The 26526-nt window shown below is 38.7% G+C and overlaps 1 long non-coding RNA gene across 1 annotated transcript in view; it reads left to right on the forward strand.

Annotated features, from left to right (window-relative positions):
* The first annotated feature begins 332 nt into the window (after positions 1-332).
* Positions 333-26526, forward strand: part of LOC117672582 (uncharacterized) — a 30897-nt gene continuing 4703 nt past the window's right edge. Inside the window, exons 1-2 of the long non-coding RNA XR_009620201.1 lie at positions 333-358; positions 19734-19777. This is a non-coding gene — a long non-coding RNA (uncharacterized LOC117672582). The remainder of the gene's footprint in view (positions 359-19733; positions 19778-26526) is intronic.

A 26526-nucleotide genomic window follows, 5' to 3' on the forward strand; every position in this document is an offset into this window, starting at 1 on the left:
CTGCTTCCAACCCCTGACTTTAGAAAGCAAACAGAAAACTATTAAGCTGCTCAGCAGTGCTGAAGCACTTAGTGGAGCTTCTATAACAAGAGGCAATCCTCATCCAAAGACCAATGCTTTCTGTGCAAAAAAAATGACAAATAGGCAGCTTTTGTGATTGGCTTGGTACCCTCCTAGAGACCTTTGTGTGGCATAGGTGGAGGTCAAAAAGGTGGAGGAGCAGGTGCCCTTTGATAGGAGGATAAGGGAGGAGGGTCATCTCCTTGTGAATTCTAATGGTTTATGACTTCATCCCTGCAGACTAAAGTGTCAGTTATTATCAGTTATCAGTTATCAGAGTGAAGATGCCTTTCTAGAGGTAAGCTGCTCTTCAGTTGGGCTCCTGGACTCTGGGGAAGCTTCTCTTTCAGTAGCCAAATTTTAGAGGGATAAGTGAGGGTGAGAGCTTGGGTTAGGTTTAGGGTAGGGGTGAGGGTGATAGGGTTACAGTGAGGGTGAGGCTGTAGCTGAAAGGCTGAGATTGAGGGACAGGCTGAGCAAAAGGGTGAGGTTGAGAGGGTCAGGATCAGGGGGAGGTGGGACAGGAAGGGGTATGGGTATGGAGAATGGGAATATGAAAAGAAAAGGTAAAAAGAGGAGGAGATGGGAGGGTCAGGGAGGTTGGAAAGGAAGATGGGGAATGGGAGTGGGTAGCAGAGGGGAGATTGAGCGGGGAGGGGGACAGTCCAGGGAAAAGGAAAAGGAGGGGCATGAAAAAGGGGAGGGGGACAAAGAAGTAGAGTAGGTCTGGTAGGAGAGGGGATGGGATGGGACAGGAGAGAGAAGGCACAAATAGGGATGGAGGAATGCCAATGCCTCCATGACTCCATCCAGGCAGGCCACCATCAGAGGTAAGGGAGAGGGAGGGAGAGGGAGGATAATTGGCAGGGAGGAGAAGGCAATAGGCAGGAAGGGGAGAGGAAGGGAAGGGAAGGGAAAAGGCAATGATAGGGGAAGCAGAGTGGGTTGAGATGGGGCAACAAGTGGAGGGGAGGGGGAAGGGACAGGGAAAAGAAGGGTGGGTAGGGGGGAGATAAGTGTCTTTAAGACTCAATCCATGAAGGTTATCATCAGAGGTAAGTGAGAGGGAGGGAGGGTGAAGGGCATGGGGAGGAGAGAGGAAGAGGCAGAAAGGGCAGGTGGTCAAGAAGTGGGAGGGGGACAAAGAAATAGACTGGGACAGAGAAAAGGAGCAAGGGAACGGGTGGGAGGGGGGAAAGGGCAGGGGGATTAGACAGGCAGGAGAAGGACAGGCAGGAACAAATGGGGGGGAACCTTCATCCCTGCAGGCCACCAGAAATAAGTGAGAGGAAGGAAGAGGGACAATGAGGGAAATGAAGAGGAGAGGGACAGAGGCAGGATAGGGATAGGCAGGAGGAAAAGAGGGGGGGACAAAGAGATGGAGTGAGACAGAGAGAAGACAGATGTGAAGGAGGTGAAGAAGGTCCGAAGAAGGACAAGGATAATGGGGATGTGGACGTGGACAAGGAGAGGCAAGGGTGGACCAAGGGAGGACCACAGGAATAAACAGGTTCATGAAGAGGGAATCCTGATATCTGGGTTCCAAATAACACCCCCAACAAAAAAAGACTCAAAGGCTTGAAATTCCTCAAAGTTCCATTTTATTAGAGATGTCTTATTGGCACATCTGGGGAAACCCGAATCTGAAAGCTTCCAACCAAAGAAAAGTCCAAGTCCCTGCCCAGCACCCACATGTCCATCACATGGTCCAATCAAAGCACCTTCCCAACTGGAGATGCCTCCCAGTTCCAGCCCTCCAAGTGCAGGGCAAGATGTCCTTGACTCTCTGAAAATGGAATGTTATTATGACTATATATCACCCTTGCTCCATACAATCCCCCCTCCCAGTTTCCCACAGTAGTAAATGTGGCAGGCCTGAAGATCCAATGCAAGAAATGGCTTCCTGGCCTGACACTTGAAGGAAGAGGGATGCAGGGAAGAGAAGAGGGGGAGAACCAAGTGCAGGGGAACAGGGCCTCCTTCCTTTCCTGTGTCCACCCTGTTTCCCCCTCCCCCAGAACTACAACAGAATTAGAACTAGAAAAGAATTAGAATTTGAGTGGAAGAGAACCAGAATAGTATACAACCAGAACAGAACTAGAGCAGAAATAAAACAGAGTACAACAGAATTAAAATAGGATAGGATAGGATAGGATAGGATAGGATAGGATAGGAATCAGAATATAATAGTATTAGAACATAATAAATATTAGAATTAGAACACAAGGAATAGAATTAGAGCAAGAATGGAATGGAATGGAATGGAATGGAATGGAATGCAATGGAATGGACTAGAATAGAATAGAATAGAATAGAATAGAATAGAATAGAATAGAATAGAATAGAATAGAATAGAATAGAATAGAATAGAATAGAATAGAATAGAATGGAGATGGAATAGAAAGAATTAAAAAATAATTAAAATTAGCATTCAAGTACATTTAGAATAGTTTTAGTATGAAAATGGAAAGAAGACAATTAAGAATTTTAATAGAACTAGATTTAGTTATAGAATTATGAGAACAAAAAAATGAAATTAGAATTAGAAGAGAATTAGATTGGAATATAATTTTAGAATCAGAATTAGAAGAGAATTAGAAGTATAATTTGAATAGAATTTGAATTAGAATAGAATTAGATTTAAAATAGAACAGAATTACCATGTTTCCCTGAAAATAAGACCCTGTCTTATTTTTATTTTTTTTTGAACCCTGAAATAAGTGCTCGGCCTTATTGCCATGCGCTCAAAAGCCCGATTTGGCTTATTATCGGGGGATGTTTTATTTTGGGGGAAACAGGGTAGAATAGAAAAGAGTAGAATAGAAATAGAATAGAAGAATAGAAATAGAATAGAAATAGAAATAGAATTTGAAAAGGTTTGGAATTACATATAATAGAAATAATTTCAATAGAACTAGAGTAGAATTAGAATAAGAACAGAATTAGAATTAGAGTAAAGCAGAATTAGAATGAGAACTATAGAATTAAAATTAGAATTGAATTAGAATCAAATCGAATAATATAAAATTAGGACTAGAAAAGAATTAGAATATAGTAGAATTGAAATACAATTTGAATTATAATAGAATAGAATATGATAGAGTACAATTGGAATTAGAATTAGTTAGAGTTAGCATTAGAATAGAACAAAATTTAGAACAGAATAGCATAGAATTAGAACTAGAACTAGAATTAGAGTAAAATTAGCATTTAATTAGAATTGGAAATAGAATAGACTTAGAATGGAATTAAGAATTAGTATGGAATTAGGATAGTATTATAATTAGAGTTCAACTACCTGACATAGGGAAAACAACCCATAGCAATAAATAGTTGGCTGACATGACTTGACTTTAACATTTTAATATTGCTGGAGATAATGACCAGTTTGTGCTGGCATTCCTTTTGCAAATTCTTTGGAAACTCTAAATTCAGAAAATTCTGAGTGCTTTATTAAAACTGAAGTGATACTGGAATAACACTGAGAAACTTATTACATAGCATTGCTTATACAAAAGCCCTTCATTTTTTTTTTAAGTACAGCACATGTTTAGAAGCATGATTATCAAATACCTTTAATTGAAATTAGATCTTTGCAAACTTTAAAAAGGGATGGGGGGTGAGGGAGAAGTTTACAAAATAAAGGAAGGAAAAGGAAGAGCCAAATGTTTCTCAAGGGTGAACAAGAATTAATCTAAGAAACAAGTGTGTAAGGTAACCTCTAGTCTTCAACGGATTAGGAAAAAATATAGATAATTTTCATCTACATATATTAACTAATTTCACTGTATGCTTTCTAGCATTAAGGCAGACTTAAGCACAGCCCAGCAATAAGCATATTTAAATTATTTCTACTCCATTGATTTATGACTGGAAGACTTTTTCTCCCAAAAACTAATCTTATTTAGCTTGTAAGCAAGAGATTTACATGCCACTTAGCAAAGTATTTTTTCCATTTTCTGAATAAAATTTAGCAGGAAGCACAGATGGGGGAAAAAAGGGCAACTAAATTTGTTTTCTATTTGGGCATTCACATAATAATGTACCAAGCGGAACATGGGTGCTTCCTGAAAGCAGAATTCATTAGCATTTAACTACTGGGAGATAGGAAGGATGCCTATGGCATATTACAGTAGTAAAGGGATTAATCATGTAATCCCTACAGCAGTGGTCTTCAAACTTGGCAGCTTTAAGACTTGTGGACTTCAACTCCCAGAATTCTCCAGCCAGCTATGCCTCATTAAGTAGCTATGCTGGCTGGAGAATTCTGGGAGTTGAAGTCCACAAGTCTTAAAGCTGCCAAGTTTGAAGACCTCTGCCCTACAGGCAGGGGTGGGTTCTACTTACCTTTACTACCGGTTCACACTTCACTTGTGTGCGTGCCTTCTGCGCATGCACAGATCACTTCTGATGACATCAGGGTCAGTGGGCGGAGCCTCCCACCAGTTTTACTACCAGTTCTATAGAACCGGTCTAAACCGGGGGCAACCCACCACTGCCTACAGGTATTATAGGTAGTCATTGACTTATGACCATTCATTCAACAACTGTTCAGAGTTAATGAGGCGCTGAACAAAGGGATTTTACGATCAGTCCTCAAAGTTCTGGCTGTTGCAGTGCCCCTGTAGTCTCATGATCAAAATTTGGGTGCTTGGCAATCAGTTCGCACTTATGACCAGTTCCCATGTCCCATGGTCATGTGATTGCATACTGGCTTCTCACAAGCAAAGTCAATCACTGAAGCTTTATTTATTGAATGTTAGAAATGTAAGACTAAAGAATGGATTTTTTTTACCATCTACGGTGGACATGTGATAAAAAAAAAATGGCATGATTCACACTCTAATACAGAAAATCCTGAAACTGCAGATAAAATGAAACCAGAACTTTTCCTTTTGGGGCGAATGGAAAAAGAGCTGGAGAAAAAAATTGGAACTTCGTTACTATACATGTTGACAGGAGCAAGATGGTTATATGCGCAAAAATGGAAAGACAGTTTGATACCTACCACGGAAGAACGGTTGCAGAAGTTGATGGAGTTGGCTGAAATGGCAAAACTGACAACTCTGATTAAAGAGAAGAATATAAGTACTTGTTCTGTCCCCGTCTCACACACGCACCCCCACAGACAGGCAACAGTTAAAGAACTCAGCCGACAACAGTTTATCCGGTATCAGAATTGGCAGCAACCCAGTGGCTGGCTGCCAGGTATTCTTTACTCACGAAGGGGGGAGTTTCTCCCTTCGTCCAGGAACAAAGCCAATACACAATAATCAACAAAGTCCAGTAAATACAAAGAAGGTTGTCCGATATCCGTTTTTTGCTTGTCAAAGAGCTGAACCGGCCACCACATCCTCTTTTATACCCTGTGGGATGTGGTCCAGTGACTCAGCCTAATCCCTGGCACGCCTCTTCCTCTCCTGCGCGCGCTTATCTCTGCGACGCTGGCGAGGGTCCAGCCAAGACTCATCATCATCATCATTACTGTCCACCTGCGGCTGCGTGGAAGTGCTTGGCCCCGGCCCTATCTCTTGCCCTTCAGAGGACACCGGAGGCATTGCCAGAGAGGAGGGTCCTGGAGAGGGAGGCCTTGCCAACTCCTCTCCTTCACTCTCAGATTCCTCTCCTGCCGATAACACAGGCTCAGGTAACGGAGCCACAACAGTACTTTTGTTTCCACATGGAAACCGCTTCTGAATTTCGTGCTTGATGTGGAAGAGAATGTAACTTTGACTTTGGGTTTTACAGATTAGATTGATAGATCTTTATAGAAATGTTTATTTTATTATGAAAAAACAAAAAGTTGTGACTTGAAGTTTTATTTTACTGCAACAGAGAGAGCTGGAAGTCAATGCTTCTTTTTCTTTTCTTTTTCCTACCCTTCCTCACTTCCCTTTCCTCTTTCCCTTCCTTCCTTAATGATGCTCTATTTACTTTTATATTTTGTATTTTATAATACTTAATAATTTAATTTAAAAAAAGTTTGAAAAACAAATAAAATTGGGTGCTTGGCAACCAGTTCGCACTTATGACCAGTTCCCATCTCTGTGGTTGCCATTTGCGACCTTCCCAGCTGGGTTCTCACAAGCAAAGTCAATCAGTGAAGCTTTATTTATTGCTTATTTGTAGATCAAATTTTAAAATTGCCCATTTGACTCCCTAGAGGGACTCTAGATGGTGTACAGAGTGATGTTTTGTGTTAAAACAGTATATAAAATTTTAAAAGGCAAGGATGAATTAAAACTAAAAAAAAAAAAAATCAGTGTTGAAGTTAATTAAAAGGTGGGTGGTGGGCTTTCAAGGTGCTACCCAGCCCCAAGGCTGTGTATAATATTCCTCTGTGATTCCCGAGCAAGGCTGCAAAGCCACCTTTTCACACCTTTCCAAAAGACCAGGACAGTGAGAGTCCATCTCATCTCTGAGTGGAGAATGTTCCACAGAGTGGAGGCAATGACAGAGAAGACTCTCTTCCAGGACCCCACCAGTCAGTATTCCTTAACTAACAAGGTCCATAACATACCTTCCCTGTCTGACCAGGTAGGGAAGCTGATGTAATAGAGCAGTGATGGCTAAACTTTTCCGGACTGAGTGCCCAAAGAGCATGTGCCCAAACCCCAAAAATGCAATGTGCGTGCCACCTCCTGCATGCGCCCCTCCCCGCACATGTGCGTGTGCCCCCCATATGTGCCCCAGCCCGCACACACATGCCTGTGTGGCCCCCCACATGTGCCCTGCCCTCTCACACATGCGTGCATTGGCCCCCATGCATGCGCCCCGCCCCCACTCATGCACAGCAGAGACCCAAAGACCAGCTGGCCGGCGGGAGGCACACACGCATGCGCAGCAGAACTGAACTGGGGCGACGACTTGTGTGCCATCAGGGAGGGCGCTGCATGCCACCTCTGGCACACGTGCCATAGGTTCACCATCACAATATTAGAGCCAATACGATTCCATAGATAACCTGGATCCATGCCATGTACAACTTTAAAGGCATAAGCAACACCTTGAATTGGACCTGGAAGTAAACTGGCAACCAATGTAGTTCACAAGTTGCAAGTTGCTTGGGTGAGTCTCCCACACCCCCAGCCTTTCTTTACTCACGCATACCCATGTTTGCTTTCCCTGTCCTCCGTGTGCTCACACATTTGCTTTTCCTGGCCTCCCTGAGCTTGCACTACACCGTACCAGATCACAGAATCCACCTTCTCCAACTCATGCACAGGCTGTTCTGAGCCTCTCAGGACATCCCGCATTCCCTTGTGGCATCCCCACACTCTCACTTGAGACTCCTTCCACTTCCCACTTAATGACCCCCATGTCTCGACAACAACCTGCACTGCCTGGATTGTCATTGCTAAGTGATGGGGTCACATGACTTTGTGCTTTATGACAGCATCACTTAGCAACAGCATTCCCAGTCCCAATTGCAGTTGTAACTTGAGGACTACCTGTACAACAGATGCTCTTCAAGTAGTTGCTCCAGGACAAGGAAGATGCAAAGATTCCAAGCAAATCTAAAGTATTACCTGCTGGGGAAATGGCCTCCTGATGAAAAATATCCAAATCAAAGTCATGGCATTAGGAAATCATTCCACTCTTTCTACCTCACAATATCATCTTCAGTTTTGCTTCAGAGTTGGCATTTAGAGGCAGGTTTGATGCTATGACAAAGTCGTTCAGAGAGGAAGGTGAGTTGGAAAACCTTTTAATTCCTTTGAAAAATTCAGCAGCACGAATTGAATTCACCTGCCAATTCCCAGGAAAGAACGGTAGGCAAATTAAAACAGAAGGCTTGGTTACCTTAAATTCCATGCAATCTCCTTTCTGCATTAGGGACTGGCTGTGGAAATGTCGAGTGAGACGTCAATCACATTACTCTCTAGTCACTTGCTCAAAGTAGGTCATGCAGTGTTCAATATGGTTTGTTCTAAGGCTCCAGTCTGGTTCATCCTTATTCAGAGTAATTAGAATTACGCTGTAAATCACAGTAACAATGGTCTTCAGTCCCAATCCTACATTTGTAAGTGTAATAAATGATACCATTGTTTGCTACAGAACGTATTTTGGAGGCTTAGGATCACACTCAATCTCTGTGTTTTCTTAATGAGGAAAATGTTTTTCTTGGCTGTCTCCATTGGGTATAGGGAATAATTTTACCTCAGGCTAATGAAGGAAACCTCAATATTTTATTTAAACATTGGATGCAGATGCTTTGCTTTGCTCATGTGAACTCAGCTGAATGGGAGAGAGGAAGCAAATTTCTGTCAGCTGTTCCCTGCAACTAGCTTAGTATCTAGGAGCAAATGCTTAAAATTTATAATATTATCTGTACAAATACATGTGGGTGGATGCTGGTATTTGAGATGATGCTATATCTTTGGTTTAGATCACAGTGATTTATTTATCTGTATATTCTTTGTAACTGAACCTCAAGCAGTTTGGACCTTTGGTAGTTATGTATCTCAGCAACCAGAGATTTGATCTTTTCATTTTCGGCAAGAGTAATTGACCATAATATTCAATATATTATATATACATTCATATATAATAAAGTTTGCTTTTTAGTTTGCTTATTTTTAATCGGTATTGTCTTATTTTGTTTTTATTTTTAATTTATGAGTTATTTTTAATCATATGGTTTCATTTTAATATAAGCCACCCAGAATCATCTTGTGTGAAGATGGGCAGCAAATAAATTTAATAGATGATGATGATGATGATGATGATGATGATGATGATGATAATAATAATAATAATAATAATAATAATAATAATAATAAAATCTACTCGGAACATCGTGCATTTTAAGAAAATACTTGGTCGATACCTAAGATGCTGGCAGCAACCCATATCAACCATCAGTGCCAATCAATAATATTTGTGATACATTTTTAAATGTTCAGTTGACTTGAGTTTCATGTTTAAATAATAATAATAATAATAATAATAATAATAATAATAATAATAATGTTATTCTCATCCAAGCTACAAACATTTTAATACCAGATGTCTTGTAAACATTGGAGAACAGATATTTTCAATAGACAGGGATGAATGTATTGGCTTTTCATGAATAGCCACTTCTCTTTTGAATGACCAGCAAAAGTAAAAAAAGAAATCATTCAAATTAAGAATTCAAGCATAAACTGAGTAATTTATACTATTTACAAATCAGGTTTCCTATTGCAGAATTTCATTTACCTTGGTATATCATTTTGGCTTGGTATATCATTTTACCAAGATAGCCATTTTGATTTAATTACTAAAGTATTGACCTAGAAAATCAAAGAGTAAGTTCCAGCTTTCCTTAGGCCTGAAAGCCAGCTGGGTGATTTTGGGACAGTCCCACCCTCTTGACACAAGACAGCCAATTTGGTTTGGTAGTTAAGGTACCAGGCTAGAACCCAAGACTCTGCAGGTTCTGGTTCCACTTAGGCATGGAAGCCACTGAGTGATTTTGGGCCAATCATTCTCCCTCCACCAGTGGTGGGTTGCCCCTGGTTCAGACCGGTTCTATAGAACCGGTAGTAAAACTGGTGGGAGGCTCCGCCCACTGACCCTGACATCATCAGGAAGCTTCTGCGCAGGCGCAGAAGTACGTGCACGGCCCCGTTGCAAACTGGTAGTAAAGGTAAGTAGAACCCACTCCTGCCCTCCACCCATGACATCTTTGATTTTTTAAAAAAGCAGATCCTGCACTTGTGGGATCCAACTCACCTTACAGGATTGTTGGGGAGAAAATAGGAGGCAAGAGTATTAGGTATGCTTGCTGTCTTCAGATTAGCAGGTAGGTAGGTAGATAGGTAGGCAGGCAGGCAGGTAGGCAGGCAGGCAGGCAGATATGCAGACAGACAGAATAGCTAATTGAGACAAATAGACAGACAGACAAGCAGGCAGACAGAGAGAGAGAGAGTGACAGAGACAGACAGAGAGAGACAGAAGACAAAACAATATTTTGTCAGAGAAATGATTCTAAAGAAATTGTCATCTATATGCTGGTTGTACTATTTATTGTGTTACTTTCAATTTCCTGTAGAAATCCTTGGTGGCTTTCAATAAAAAAGGGATGATGATGATGATGATGATGATGATGATGATGATGATGATGAATAGATGAGAGAGAGAGGAGAGGAGAGATATTTTTATGGTAATTTGGAGCCATACAGTTTAGAATTTCTATCATTAAAGACTTCTTTTCCCTAAAGTTCAAGGTACGCATCATTTCATTTAATTTCCAACTTAATGTCTTCAGGACTGACGTGTAGGTGTACAAGGAAAGATTGAAAAATATTTTCAAAATTAATTATGCGTATATACTTTATAATTCAAGAAGACAGTGATAACTGAGCTATGTATTCTTGATGTGTTTGTAAGCTATATCAAATACAGACTGTCATTAGCTGTCTTTTGAATATTCACAAAATGTAAGAAAACTTTACTGCTACTTGAAAATTGGCCAAATTAGTTATATAAGCCAATTTAGCACCAAAAAAAAGTATCAACTAGAAATATACTCCTCCTTTGTAAGTTATTTCTCAGCAATTATAGTCACAGGTCAAAAGGGAAAAAACAGAGTAATTTAAAAAAGAAAAAACATAACAGAAAAACTTGTACTGAACTCCAAAGAGCTAAATGAAATCTTGCTGAGTTCAGTTTTGACTTGTGTGAAACTGACTTTCCAGTCTCTGGTGGGAATTTGAAAGTCACAAAATTCTTTTGTAATATGACATGGAGACATCACATTCTTGATGCTTGTGCCCTATACCATATAATTATGAGCAAATGTCAACACACAGGGACACAGCATCCCAAATGTATCAAGCGAAACAACCCAAAATTGGAGGGATGTTGTATTCTTACATATAGCTAATTCTGTATGTACTTCTTCAGCATTTTCTTTTAGTCCATTTAGAAAGACTTTATAACAATGGCCACAAAATCACCAAAAGATTAAGTTGTAGTGTGTTCATTCCCAGTTATTAAGTCTCCTGCTTGCCACAAAAAGTCAGATAAACAGGTTTTTTTTTAAAAAAAAAAATCAAGATTTCTGAGCTTTTTGCATGATTTTTAAGAGTAGTCAGTCCATCATTAGCTCTTCTGAGATAAGGGTGTAAGTTACCAATATGACACATGCATAGAACTATCACAGCAACAATCTTGGTCTTTAGCAACTAGAGTTTTAGCCTTCCTGAAAACCGAAAAGTATCTCCAAAATTTTTCACATACTTCAAGGCTGTGCTGGGGTTCCCACAAAGCTCAGTGTTTCAGAACGTTCCAGTAAGCAGAAAGCAGGGAGGTCCACAAAAGTGATGGGGAGATGGCAGCCACAACCTTGTGACTGAAGTCCACACGTTAAAAAAGGCATCTTGATATTTTTGATATCGCTTCCCCCAGATGCTCTTGAGAGAGAGAATGTGTCTTTTCTCAAAGCTTAAGAAAGCTAAATTCTGTAATGATTTCAATAAATGTACTCATATGTTTGGACATCAGCTCCTACTCCATGCTCTGCCAGTGGTTTCATGATCAACAATACAGCTAATAGGGCAATCTTCCTTTTGATTTGCAAAACTTTATTAAATTTCAGAAACGTGTAAAATACAAAAAAAGCAATGAAAAAATTAAAAAAGAGGAAAAGGTAGGGTAAAAGCAAAGTTGGAGTACACAAAGAGGGAGAAGCTTTAGAAAAATAACTTCTGAACTTTCTTTGGTACAGATAAAAACCTTTAAAAAATCAATGACCCCTTGAATTAGAATCAATGGCAATCTCTTTTTTTAAAATCCCAGGTTCTTTCAAAGCAAGAGCAGTGGCTCGTATGGGCAAATTTATTTGTTTTGCTCTTGAGCTGAAGTTAAGATTGAAACTTTCAAGGGAATCATCTAATCATTTTGGCTTGGAACACCCATGAAAGAGGGAAGAAAAATCTGAAATACTCCTTTTCTTGACAAATAGAGACATCACTATAATAATGTTTTAAGAACTCCTGTGTTACACCCACATAGACCACTTTTAATGTAACAAATCCATCGCTCTTATTTGTTGTTATTATGATTGTTCTTGTACCCTTACATTGAAGTTAAGTACTTAATCTCAGGGGTTGAAAAAACAAGATTACTTAGTAGAAGAAAGCCAGCCATCATATGAATTAAATTTCTACTGAGTTAGCATTTTGTTCCATGTGATTCAGAATTACTTAGAGTGGCCAACAGAGGCTCATCAGCATTTTAGACAGAAGTCCTTTCAGGTCCTACATGGAGATGCTATGAACTGAAGCTGGGAATTTTGGCAGATGAACCAAGTGCTCTACTATCGCCCTTTCTCTAGATTGAAAGAGAAGCAAGCAGCTTGTAGCTCAAGTGTCATGTAGCCCTTAACCTAATTTCAAACACTTTCTCTAACCAATCATTTTGGATCTCCAGTAAATGCTGTATCCCTTTACTGACGTCTGCTGCTTGAGACAGAGCAAAGAGGTGTCAAAACCAAAGAGAATAAATGGCATTGGCCTCACCCACAGCTGGCATAAAGACCCCAATATATTATCCATGAAGGATAGCAGCCGATGTCAGAAACCATGTGGCTCACCCCTGCTGTATCACATGGTTTACTAATGCAGAGACACACAGATTGAGCAGGAACACAAAGCAACCTCCCATTTCTTTTCAGTGGGTAGGTTCTTAGATCACGACGTCTGTGTTTCCTCTACTCACCTTACAGTTCCAACAGTGGGTCTTTAAAAAGAATTTAGGCACAACGCTCTAAGCCTTAGAAAATGCCTAAAGCTAGCTTTGCCTCCAAGGTACAGTTTGTGAGGAAAACGAAACAAAATAAACAAACAAAAAGCCTCAGGATGATTTTCATGAAAGAAATCTTGAAATAATAAAACTTTGGTTTTTTAGAAATGTCCCAAAATGCGAAATAGGCAGTAAAATCATTAAAAGGATTATTAATTTACTACAGAAAATCTATGAATACGGAGAGAGGGGGGGAGGGAGAGAGAGAAAGGGAGAGAGAGAGAGGGAGAGAGAGACCTATAGCATACACCATAGCCCATGTCATGTAAAATGATCTGGACAATATAAATAATTTATTTTGCATTTCTGAAGCTGTGCACTAGAAAAGCCATACTAACAATAAATGTTATCCATCTGAGGTCTATTGCTTGTTTTGCGGCCAAGTGAGTTGCATTTTCGGCTATTATTAATGCATAGGAAGGCTTTTTTTCATATCAATTTGAAATTATACATTGGGGAAATCCCTGCACACAAGCAGCCAATGCTTTGTTTCCTCTGTGTGGCCCTTTGCAATTACCAGAATGCGCAAATATAATTTAGCTCAAGCAAAATTCAATCAGTCACCCCCAAGCACACAGACATCTCCATCTCCCAGGAAAAGCACGTGCATGCACATGCATCAGAGTGTTTCCCTACAAATGGCACAAGGGAGCTGTAAAAATTTCCAAAACAAATCTATTACAATATTTACATTCAAGTTGTAATGCAAACTTTACTTGGGAGTTCAAGGCTGTATGTTGGAGGAAGAACATGCTGGGGGTGCCTTGCATAGTGACACATGCTTTGAAATCAAGGCAAAATTGGGAGATGGTTCAGGCAAAGCTACACAAGAGATTTAGTAGATCACCCACGGTAATACATATTCATAAAACACACACACACACACATGTATGTAGTAATTGTTTGGGTAAATCTGTCAGTTTACATCATAACTAGAAGGGCTTGATTTTTCCATATATCTTTTTTGAAATACTTTTATTTTATAAATATCTGACTCATTTTTTTCCTAACCAGACCAGCACATATAATATCCTAGTGCCTAGTCATGTTGCTATGCAATATGGATGCTCTCCACCAAGTTCAGTGTGATAAGGATAATATTAGAAGATGTGGCTCTTTTGATTCCCACAGCTCAAGTTACTTCAGGATTTATTGATTATTGTCACACTGTTAAATTGTCTCTGGAAGTGGACTAGAAACAATCCATAGGGGCTGAAGTGAATATAAAATGTCCTTTCCACCCAAGATCTATTTAGGTTTAGAGCAACCTTTTATTCTCAAGGTCTTCAGCTCGTTAACCCCTTCATGAAGTTTCAGATTGTTCATTGACTCACAAGCATGTCTTATATGAAAATAATTTAACAAATATTACTTTTAACTAATAGTAGTATGAATAATAATAAAAACAACTCAAGGACATTCTTACTGGCAACTGACCCCTAACCCTAAATAACATTGTTCTTGTTGCTAGCCTGCACACTGTTGAGTGTGGAGCTTGAGATGCCCCAAAAAATTGATTGACCCCAATCAATCTTCCTTCATTTATCAACTACTGTGTTTTCCCCAAAATAAGACCCTGTCTTATATTTTTTAAACCCCAAAATAAACACTTGGCCTTATTTTCAGGGAGGTCTTATTATTTTGGACCGCATGGAGCAAGACAGAGCTCCTCTTGCCATCTTACCTGATTTCCAGCTCTGTCTCCCTAACCCTAATCACAGTGGTGGGGTTCAAGTAATTTAACAACCGGTTCTGTGCCCTAATGATTTCTTCCAACAACCAGTTTACCAAACTGCTCAGAAAGTTAACAACCGGTTCTCCCAAAGTGGTGTGAACTGGCTGAATCCCACCACTGCCTAGCCAGAGGAAATGGCTGGGATCGGCTGCGCATGTGTTTAAATATGTTCAAGGAGGACTTATTTTCAGGGAGGGCTTATTTTCAGGGAGGATTTATTTTAGCACATGCGCTCAAAAGCCCAATTGGGCTTATTATCCAGGAAGGTCTTATTTTGGGAAAACAGGGTACCTATTGAGTCTTAGATATTTACTGACCCCTTTTCGACCTCAGCTATTTATAGAGGCCTTGGGTTGAGTGTCAGTGTTAACTTTGGGGGAACCCTGATTTTTACAATAAAATATGTCTAGTGATAGCTAGAAAAAAGGCATGGAAATCCAAGTAGACCTCACTTACTGGCTGCAATTGAGATTGACCGCTCCCTTGCAGTCATAAAGTGAAAAATCCCATAACTACATTGACTTACTCAACAGTTGTTAAACAAATCACTGCAGGTTGTTCATTGCAAACTCACGTGACTGAAATTTGTCACTTCCTGCCAACTTCCACATTGGCTTTGCTTGTCAAAAGCTGGCTGTGAAGGTTGCAAATGGTGGTCATATGACCATGGGATGCTGCAACCATTGTAAATGCACATTGATTGGCCATGCCTGAATCCCGAACATGTGATTGCAGGAATGCTGTGATGACCACAACTTTGAGGATCAATCATAAATTTTTCAACACCATTGCAACTTTGAACAGTTGCTGAATGACCAATCAGTAAATGAGGACTACCTGTGGTCACTAGCAGTCGAACTCAGCTTAAGAACATCTTTACATCATGTTTCAGTGTTTGTACACTTGATCTTATGAAGGTCTTTAACAGATGGTATGGTAGTGGTCGCAAACCAAAGTTGTGTGTTGATTTGTGAGTTTTTTAAATTTTCCTTTGCACGTGTGTGCAGCATAGAGAGGAAAAAACCTGCATCCCACTGCTTCTTGGTGTCATTTTGATAAATTCACTGCTTAAGGTACGGCAATTGGGAATCAAGAAAAGTTAGTGATTAGGGTTGTACACATTTGTTATGGGGATTATGTAGTAACAAGGCAGCTATAACCTCAAGAATAAATACATTGTGGCTGCATTGTTTTCAACCCACTAGTGGCTTATTAGTAAAAAGTGTATTTCCACAGATTTAGTCTGAGCAAATTCAGTGAATTTGTGCCCTTTGTCTTAAACTGCTGTTAAAAACAGTGTCTGGCTACCTGTAGTTATTGTGGTGTATCCCCAGATATCTTGGTGGTGTAAATGTTCACCAAGGATTAATCAGCAGGATAGACAATTAGGAGACATTGCTGTTTTGCAGAAATTGATTGCTAATTATCAGAGGAAAAAGGAGAGAAGCACTCTATCAAGCAACCATAGAACGTTCTCTGAAAATGATCTGAAAATTCCAGGGAGAAAAAGAACCCTTTTTGACAGGGTATTTAAACATCAGAAAAGTTCTCCAGTTATAACTCAGTGCTGCAAAAACAATGTTGCTTCAGTGCAAATTATTTCAAGCAAAGCAGGTTGTTTCCCCCCGCCCCCCCACTCCTTGGATTTCAGAGTTGCCTTGTTTGGACTCCCATTTGCTTTAACAGATTAACAGAGTTGGAAGGGACCTTGTAGGTCATCTAGTCCAACCCCCCTGCCCCCCGGCCAAGTAAGAGACCCTATACCATTTCTGACAAATGGCAGTCCAATCTCTTCTTAAAAACTTCCAGTGTTGGAGCATCCACAACTTCTGGAGGCAAGCTCTTCCATTGGTTAATTGTTCTCACTGTCAAGAAATTCCTTCTTAGTTCTAGCTTGCTTCTCTCCTTGATTTGTTTCCATCCGTCGCTTGTAAAAGGGGATCACATGACCACGGGACACAGCAATGGTCATAAGTGTGAACCAGTTGCCAAGCACACGTATGTAAATCACGTGACCCTGAGGATGCTGCAAAGGTTGTCAAGTGTGAAAAATGGTTGTAAGTCACATCTTTCAGTGCTGTTGTAACTTCGGTTGCTGTAAGTTGAGGACTAGCTGTATTCCCAAGCACCCACCTTTCTTGCTGCTGGTGAGCAGAGACCATGGGGTGAGCTACTGACCCCTCGAAGAGCTAACTCTGGGCTTCCAAGCGTGATCATGGGGAAGATGGGCCAGGCCTGTCCAAGTTGGGGTTGGCCGCCTCCCCCCACTAAAAACTCACCAAAAAAAAACCTTCACCAGGATGTATTTAATATAAGAAAAAAAGAAAGGCAAGAAGCAAGGAAAAGTCATATTAAAATAACAAGGGGTTTGTTTGTTTGTTTGTTTGTTTTTTGAACCATCAAAAGTATCTCTCCAGCTTTTCAGGAATTTAAAAAGAACCGGAAAACATTACTGTTTATCAAACTCATTAAGTGAATCACAACAGCAGCTTCAGATTGCAGTGATTGAGTGATATCCAAGTAATCTGTAGCATTTCTTCTGTGACCTTTTATTATAGAAAAGGCTTGATATAGGGAGAAATCTCAAGTGCTCCTGCATGGAAATCACAGCACATTAATCATTCTTGAGACATTGCTAAAGGAACATATCATCCATTCTTGTGCTCCAATGGCTTTGGAAAATAGGGCAGGATTTTGGTACCCTATACTTGTACAAGAGACAAGGGTTAATCTTGGCAAGCAATTCCAATAAGTTCAAGTGTGACCAAACTGACTTGCCTTGCCATGTCTTTGGGCAAGGAATGAGAAGGGATGCTGAGATCACCTTTGCCAACTAATACAAATGTTTACACCATGTTTTGTGATGCAAAACATGATAAATAGTAGATTTAGCATTAAACATTTTGTAACATTTCCAGGTGTGGTCACACTTTGCTCTGTCTGTCTGTCTGTCTGTCTGCCTGTCTGTCTGTCTGCCGTCTGTCTGTCTATCTATCTATCTGTCTGTCTGTCTGTCTGTCTGTCTGTCTGTCTGTCTATCTGTCTGTCTATCTATCACTGGGAAAACCATCCCAAGATGTTGACAATCTATACAACATCATTTTAACATCCAAAAACATACCCATCAGCATATTTTAAGGAAAAGAAAACTACTTCAGCCCCTTCCCCAACCTACCATAGACCAAATTAAAACCCTGAGAGAAAATCATCATTGTCAGCTAGCACTGAAAACTAGATCTCCAAAGGCAAGGGAAGGTGTTTCACTTCTTAGGTGTCAATGGTGAGAACTCCAAACTTCATTTGATGAATGCATAACCCTCAGACTCCTCTCTGGTAGGTCTCATCATAAACAGGATTAGGAGAAGGTCAGAAGCTCTGTGTGGTTTAGATGGGGAAATGAATAAGTGCTGATATAATGAAACTTCACACCATTCCTGTGTTGGGCAGAGTCGCCGGATGTTGGGTCCAATGAACCAAAAATGACACAAGGAGTTACTTCAGAGGAATTTCTTTGTTGTTGGTCATTTATTGACAGAAATCTTACCAAACTAAAGCACTTATCTGCATATCTACTAGATATATCCTGCAGAAATGCAGGGGTGGGTCCACCATTGCCCTTTTTCTGGATACCAAAGATTCTATCTTCTTTGTCTCTTTGGTCCCTGGGAAAGAGCCACCCGCTCTTGTGAATCTGACCCATATTCCGCCACAATACCAAACCAATCAGGACCATTGTGGCTACATTTTACCAGAGCAAAGTCCTTATCAGCTATCCTGTTAGTCTTTCAGTCCAACAACAGATATGTCACATGGGGAAAATAATAAAATGCTTTGTTTCTTACCTGAATTAAGATAGAACTTTACACCTTTTATAAATTATATTTTATTGGATAGACAATCTTTTAGAGTGATATTTTCTGAAGAAATGAATGGAAGAATGATCTCTATTCTGATGATGTGAATTTCTACATCACATTTTAAAACGTTGGTGTTCCTTGACTTATAGGAAAAATAGGACACAGTAATATGCAATAATAGAACATTATTTATGTTTTCTCAAAAGTGAGTCTTAGTGATTTCAGTGAGATTCATTCCCAGGTTAATGTGTATAGGATTACAGTATCAGTGTCAACCCTCTTGCTTGAAGTCTATGGATTTTTCTAGTTAATCAGTCACAACCTATAACACACCAGGATGACTGAAGAAGGCTCAGTTAAATACGCTAAGGGGAGGATATCTGTTCCTTTGCACATTTTGGACTTCAGTTTTCATTAGTGAAGAAATCCATTTACATCAGTACAACATAGTAACAACTGTCGAAGAAAATTGTAACACTGGTACTTACTGCTAAGAGCATGGAAGCATTCATTTATTGCAAAATAAAGATTAAAATGACATCATCACAAAGATAATAATTTAGTAATTATTTATGAATGTTTCCTGTCTCATCTACCAGGTTCAAATTATTGAAAGGCCCTACCTTGTCTATTATTATAATGCACTCTAGAACCATTGACATCAGTTTACTTTTACAAATCCACTTTTAAATAATGATTAAATTGGATTTTTAATCTTTGTGGTGATGTCATTCTAATCTGTATAACTGAATAACTGAATCCTTTCATGCTCTCACAATAAATGCCAATTTTACAATTCTTTATGTTGATGTCAAATACTTTAGACAAAAAGACTACATTTGTTTATATGCATCTTAAATGGAATGCCCTTACACAATTGTTTTAAGATGAATGAAAATCTGTATTGCAGTAAAAGACAGCACACAATAAAATGCAACAATATAAAACGTTACATATGTATGGAAAAGCACAAATCATAAAATTAACTGGAGCTATTAATCATCTGTGCACTTTACATTTAAATGACATAGCAGAATCTGGCTACACTAAGGGACCAGGTGGTACACTTTTCAGAGTTAAAACTAATAAAATCTGGTGAGAAGGACTACGAAATTTGCTTAAATGTGGGCTTATCAACTCTGAACATGTGCCATTATGAAACGTGCAATATAACAAATATGTTTTACAGTTTCAATAGATTCTTTGTAAAATCACAGCTCAAATCAGATACCTCTAAACCTGGCGAAGAACATCAAATAAAATAATTGGGTTTTTTTTTATTTTCATAGATGACTGGTTGTTGTTTTTTCCTCACATGCAAGTTTTCAAAAAGGTACGTGTAATTTTGTGACTAGTGTTGGAGAAGGCTCCTGAGAAATACAAGGACATAACAGCCAAGAAATCGAACCAATGGATCATTGAACAAATCAACCCAGAATTCATTTGAGGCACAAATGTCCAGACTCATATTACCCTACTTTGGACATATTATTTGAAGATCCAGCTCTTTAGAGATGGCTCTGATGTTGGGAAAGGTAGAAAGGAGAAGAAGACAACCAATAGCAAGATGGATGGACTAGGTTACAATGGCAATGAGTGTATCCTTGGGACACCAGGTTAGAGATAGAAATCTAACCATGTGATTGCTAGCAGTCAAAAATGACTGATGGCATGTAGCCAATCAATCAGTTGTTTACATGAATGGTCTTAATCGGGGTGAAATTCAGCTGGTTCTATCTGGCTCGGGAGAACTGGTAGCAGTGGCTGTAGGAGGCTCCACCCACCTGCGCAGACTTTTTTGCGACTATTTTCAGCCTCTACACACGCGCAGAAGGCTTTATGCAGCACACGCACAATTGCGAACCGGTAGGGAAGGGGAGTGAATTTCACCCCTGGTCTTAATGGTTGACATTGTTTAACAAAGTTTAGGCAGACTATTTTAACTATCTGGAATCAGCTTGCTTATTTGTGCACATTATAAATAAACGGCATGTAGTTCAAAAGCCTTTGGAAGCTTTTGTGGGTTTCTCTCACCCACACTCGTGTACTAATATTTATAATTGTTTTAATGACTTATTCGTTCTTCCAAATCTTGCTTCATCTTTGATCTTTGACATTGATTCTCATAGTCTGTGACTGCTCTAGTAATGCTGATTAGCCCCTTTATCATGGATTCCATTTCCCCCCATTTCCTTTCAAGTCTCACAAATGCATCCTGTTTTAATATTGCACCTTAAACACCCTTTTTGTCTTCAGCTTGCAACAGCCGGTATAAAATGACATCAAGACTGTAACAGCTCCTTTGCAGCTGAAGTGATGGCATTTTCTAAACAGATTGCTAACACTTCTCTTTATTTATGTGGTGCATGCATGGAAATTGTAGCATATGTGCAGGTGCTAAATGTTATGATCCCGAAAGCACTTACAAGTTCGTAGAACAATTTCAACAGCAAGACTTTTCATCAAAGGGTCTTAGAGGGTCAGAGTTCAGTCATTTTGAAATTTGGCTGTCAGAGTATGTTCTGACACCTTACAAAGTGTGGCAGGAAGCGGAAAAATCCACAAGAAGATATTTTAATGGAGGGTCTTTTTCGTTTCAAGTATTTTTCTTTACACAAGAATGTAATATTTAAACCGGAACCTACAACATTGATCTCAGCACAGTCAGTTTGGTAACATCAAGCCAAAGCTTCTTTTAATCATTTGCTGAATTTGAAGAATAAATTAGGCACCCAATTTAAAGTATCAATTGAATGTTGAATTAATACTGAATTAGCACACAAGTATCAATTCAGAAGTCAGACTCATATTGTAATATAAAACTTGGGCTGTAAAATTTTCTGGGCCGAGTGTGTATGTGCAAGGGTAGGAGGGATTTTTGTTTGTTAGAATTACATTTCATTTTTCATTCAGGAGTGTTTTATATAACATTTAAAATGACTCCAAGTATCAAAATGTACAGAAGGTAACTATAGATACAATACTCATTTCTTGTAGCAGACTCTTTATATCCCCTTAAGGGGCCCATACAGAAAGTACATTTTGAGTTGTGGTCTTTTTCCTATAATGAAGGTAGCCACAAATCAAAAAGCTGTCTCCCTATTTGAGAACCTGGATTGTCAGCTGGAAAGATGACAGCCCAGATTTGAGAGTCTAGCATCGCATGATGGGGTGAGCTCCCCTTACTTGCTCCGGTTCCTGCCAACCTAGCAGTTTGAAAACATGCTAGTAGATAAATAGGTAACACTTCTGCAGGAAGGTTACTGTGTTTCATCTGGCCACATGATGATGGAAGTGTCTCTCAGACAACACAGGCTCCCTCGGCTGAGAATTAGAGATAAGCTCTGCCCCTTTGAGTCAGTTATGACTGAACAAGGGAAACCTTTAAACCTTTTAAATTTTCAGCTGGGGTTATTTACTGATTAAAATGTGGACTAGGGCCAGAGAGGAGAGGTTGACTTAGACCAGTCGTTATTTTCAGTCCACATTTCCTTGCAGAGGGTGTTTGAAGATAAAATGGATAATCTCATGAATGGTTTCCCTGAGCTTCAAGAAGTGGGAAAGATACACAGAATAAATTTATATTTCTGTTGTGGTTGGTAGTGTTACTATTATTTGTTAGAGATATATTCTGCCTTTTGCTCAGGAACTGTGTCTACTTACTCAGCTGGTATGAGAGATAGAAGCTGTTCCAAAGTCACCTACTTTGCTTTTGTGGTTTTGAATAGATTGAACCTAGGTCTTCTCCATCCTGGTCCTATTGCAAGCTCAATTATTGTATTTCAAAATAAATAAATAAATCTATTAATCTTCCAGCAGTAACATTAAATCCTGATACTGGTTGCCCCTTTGTTACAGTTTCTGTGATAGTTTTTTTTGAGGTGTGGTGATGAAAATTTCACACACTATTTTAAGTCTGGCTGCACCATAGATTTTTATGAAGATGCTTTGATATTGCCAGTTTTATTCTCTATTTATTTCCTAATGATCCTCACCAAGGGAAGAATTCTTTCGTGTCCAATCACCCCTATTTCAGTTCCTCTTGGTAGCTATATGAAGATAGGGTTCTTGTTTGTACTCTAATGCAGTGTTCTTCAACCTCGGCTGAATGAAGATGGATGGACTTCAACTCCCAGAATCCCCCAGGCAGCTATGGGTTGAAGTACACCCATCTTCAAGTGGCCAAGGTTGAGGGACATCACTCTAAGGTACAATATTTTATAATTAGCTACTTTTACCACCTGAATCCCCTTTCCTTAAATTTGGAAATATCAACTGAAGTCATTGCCCTCCATTTCTGTTATGATTGCAGTACTAATTTACTGTTGTAATATGCCCAACTGTTTATGAACATATTCAAAAACAATGATACAAATAGAGCTGAATGCTTGCATCTATCCATTGGGACAACTGGCAATTTATTCTTCCAGTTTGCTTTGACTATTAACTGAGAGCAGGATTCAGGTTCTCCTCCCTGTCTGTTAAATCAAAAGTTTGGTAAGCTTTTTGAAAATCCAAAGAACCACTTCTACAGAGTTTAATCCATGCTTCCCCCCCACCAAAAAAAAATCTGTATAAAACAATAGTTATATTAACAGATGCAGGCATGTATGCACACATCTCACTCTGAGCCTTCTCCATACACACACACATCACACCACATATTTTCTTTTTTAAAATAAAAGTCCTCATGCTTTGATGGAGTTCACAAAGCTCTGAAATCCAGCTTTTTTCTTTCTTCTGTTTTCCAGCTTGGCAGCTGCTGGTGCAATGGGTTACGTTCATTGTCAATACATCAAGAAAATTGTAATATAAGGGGCTATTTTGTTACCAAAAACAGATTTGCTCAGATCTTCAGGGCAATTTATAGATCACTACTAAGTAATAGCATCCCTGTTGCCTGGTTTATAGTCTAAAAAAGATTTTACAGAAAGAAAGAAAAAAATAACTTGGAAGAAGAAGCAGAGCAAATGCAAACAATAATTATTTAAGTTAACCGTTAATAAAATAATAAGTAGTATGAAAACTGTCAACAGATCAATGATAGGATAGTTTTGATGTCTATTTTTTTATTATGTATGTATTATTGCATGTTTATGTTGCTTTTCCTGTGAGAAATCAAGGCAGTGTATGTAGAGATTTCCCCCCATTTTATTCTGATAATGTTTGTGAGAAAGGTAATGACTGGCAAAAAAGAATCAAAGTCAGTCTAATATGACTAACCCTACATAGTTCCCAAGTTCATCCACATTCATTCAATTAGATGTATAGTAGATGTAAAATAGGGCGGGGGAACTATGTTGGCAAATTCCAATGCTGAGAGATTTAAATAAATTATTACAGGGCATTGAGGAAATATTGTATTTTATATCCACTCATTTTGTTTGCTGAACTAAAAAAAAATGATGTAAGAGAAGTTTGCTTTTCACTGCATTTATTTCCCTCCATTTATTTGAGATACATCTTGCTAACACTGAGGGAAATGCTACCAATATTATTGTCAATTGCTAATATTTTCAGGTTTGTAGCTATTAGGCATTGAAGGGAAATCAAATTTTTCCAAAATCTTTGTACTACTGTATATTACCCTCCAAATTTACATAATCAAATATAAGATAGCATTCAAGAGCAAACAATTTAAAAGAGGCAGTAAGTTCTTTGTAGTTTCATCAGGAAAAAGCTGAAGATCTTATTGCTGTTTTTCCACTGACATTCTCACATTATTCCCCTTTTAAAGAATATATATTGCAAGTTACTTAAAGAGATTATGCAGAATTTACCTTGCCAAGAAAACTGCAGGGGCTTGTCTAGGCAGTCTTAGAGACTTGGACACGATTGAACTGAAGAAGAAAAATGCCATTAGAGATACAGCAAATTATCATTTTGAGGCCTAATTTGATAATAAATAAGTTGCTAGCATTGTTTTTCTCTGTCTTTCATATCTTTTTAATATATAAATAATGCATGGAATCTATGTGAAATCTAGATAGAACAAAAATTAGGAATAAATGGCAGTAAAAAGGAAGTACACAAATATCAGTTATAACTTCAGAAATCATGTTTATGCTTTTCAGTCTCCTTATTGCTCATAAGAGCACATTTCTCATGGTCAATAACTACAATTTATATGCACCCTTAGGGGTAGATTTTCAATGCAGTGACTGAGAGACCACACACTCACTTCCCATCTGTTCATGGGGGTGGTAGGTCTTCTCATACAGGGCAGTATAATAAAAATATGTATTTTGTTGTTAAAAGCTAACTATCTGTCACCATTTTTCCTTCCTCTCTTGCTTCCCAGTGTAAAATTTTTTAAAAGGGCAGTTTTTATATGTGAAAGCAGATTTCCAAACTTCTCCTTAATTTTCTGTTATAAATCTGGAGAAAACAATCCAACCCAAAGTAAATTATATATGCTTGAATTAAATGATAGAAGGAAATTTGCCAGGCGCTTAAACTAGTAGATCCTAAGCATCTGAATTTTAAGCGTTTCGTTTCCATCTTCTCTTTAAGAGTCTGTATATTAGTAGAATATTATGGTATGCCTTTCTTTGTTACTGAAACAATTTTGACACATAGAGTGGCAATTCCATTTTGTCTTGAAAAATTAACAAGAAGGTCAAATTTTCTTTCTCAATTTTCCAAGCGGACATTTCTCATCTAGGGAATAGTGCCTCCTGCAGGTCCTTTACTCCTTGCCTTCCAGACTGGATAGGAAGAACAGGTTGTTTTGTCAACTCTTTGAAAACTAAACACCTCTGAAAATAAACAATGACAGGCAAGAAGAAAGCAAAATACATGTTAGTAGAACACTAAGGTACTTTTCTTTTCTTTTTCCTAGTTTGTTTTGATTTTTCAATTCAACACTACTACCCTAGGCATTTACAATATAGTGCAAACAAAACTCTAGAGTTCCAATTTTCAAGAAGCTAACAAACGGGCATCTACTTCCTTTAAAAAAAAAAAGAAGAAGAATTTTCCATTTCTTTCTGGCAGACTATACCGCCACTATTTTCCAGCAGAGTTAACTAGCAAAGTCTGCTGATGCCAATACATGTTTTTCTCTGTCTTATAATGTTTGATGAATGTATGTCCAATATGTGTGTAGCAGCCCTACAAATCTCTTCTATCCGAAAGTGACCCTGAAAAGTGACAAGACCATGTTACTCGCTGGAGGCTGTTTGCACATGGCTGCAAAGGCCCCCAAAATACATTCTTTAAGCCAATGGAAATAGAAGTCTGTGTCTCTTTGTCCCTCATAGATTGATGCCGAAAAAGCAATAATAACCCTTCAGATCTCCAAAATCTCTGAAGAACTATCCAAATTAAATCAGACTGCCCTATGAGCATAAACCATATGCCAAAACTTTCCTTGGTAATAAGGATTTAGGACAAAAGGAAGGCAAATAAATCTCCTGTGCGCTATGATAAAGTGAATGAGTGAATCTTTGGAATAAAAAAGCAACCAGGTTGAAGCATCACTAGATTCTTGTACAAAATATATAACTTGGGATTTTTTTAAAAAAAAACACACACATTAACTTGCATCTTGATGATATGATGTCTACTAGAAAAAGATCTTAAGTGTAAGCAGTCTCAAGCTACCTGTATCATAAAGTTAAAAAAAGAGATACCTAGGTATCAAGACCTAATTAATATTCTAGATTACATGAAAAATGTGAGAAACAAAAGAACATCAAAGACGGCCAACCATTTCAAAACTGACTGAGTAGGTTCAACCTCCCATCCCTCCCCCCTTCCATTTAATAGCATGACTTTAATGACAGGGCTAGTCTATAGTATTAGCATTCAGTCACTTTTCTAATCCCTCTAGGAGTAAACTAAAAACTAAAGTCTTGATGGACAAAACATGTTTTGAGATCTACAGACAGTTTCCTAGAGGAAAGTGAGTCCCTCTGTAATTTTACTTCTGTTGTTTGTTACCCAAATACAGGTAGTCCTCAACTTATAAGCACAACTGAGCCCAAAATTTATGTTGTTAACTGAGACATTTCTTAAGTGAGTTTCGCCCTACTTTACGAACTTTCTTGCCACAGTTGTTAAGTGAATCATTGTAGTTGT

This window comes from Pantherophis guttatus, chromosome 3 (genome assembly GCF_059756535.1).
Source record: "Pantherophis guttatus breed Tessera chromosome 3, ASM5975653v1, whole genome shotgun sequence".
NCBI classification, from domain to species: Eukaryota; Metazoa; Chordata; class Lepidosauria; order Squamata; family Colubridae; genus Pantherophis; species Pantherophis guttatus.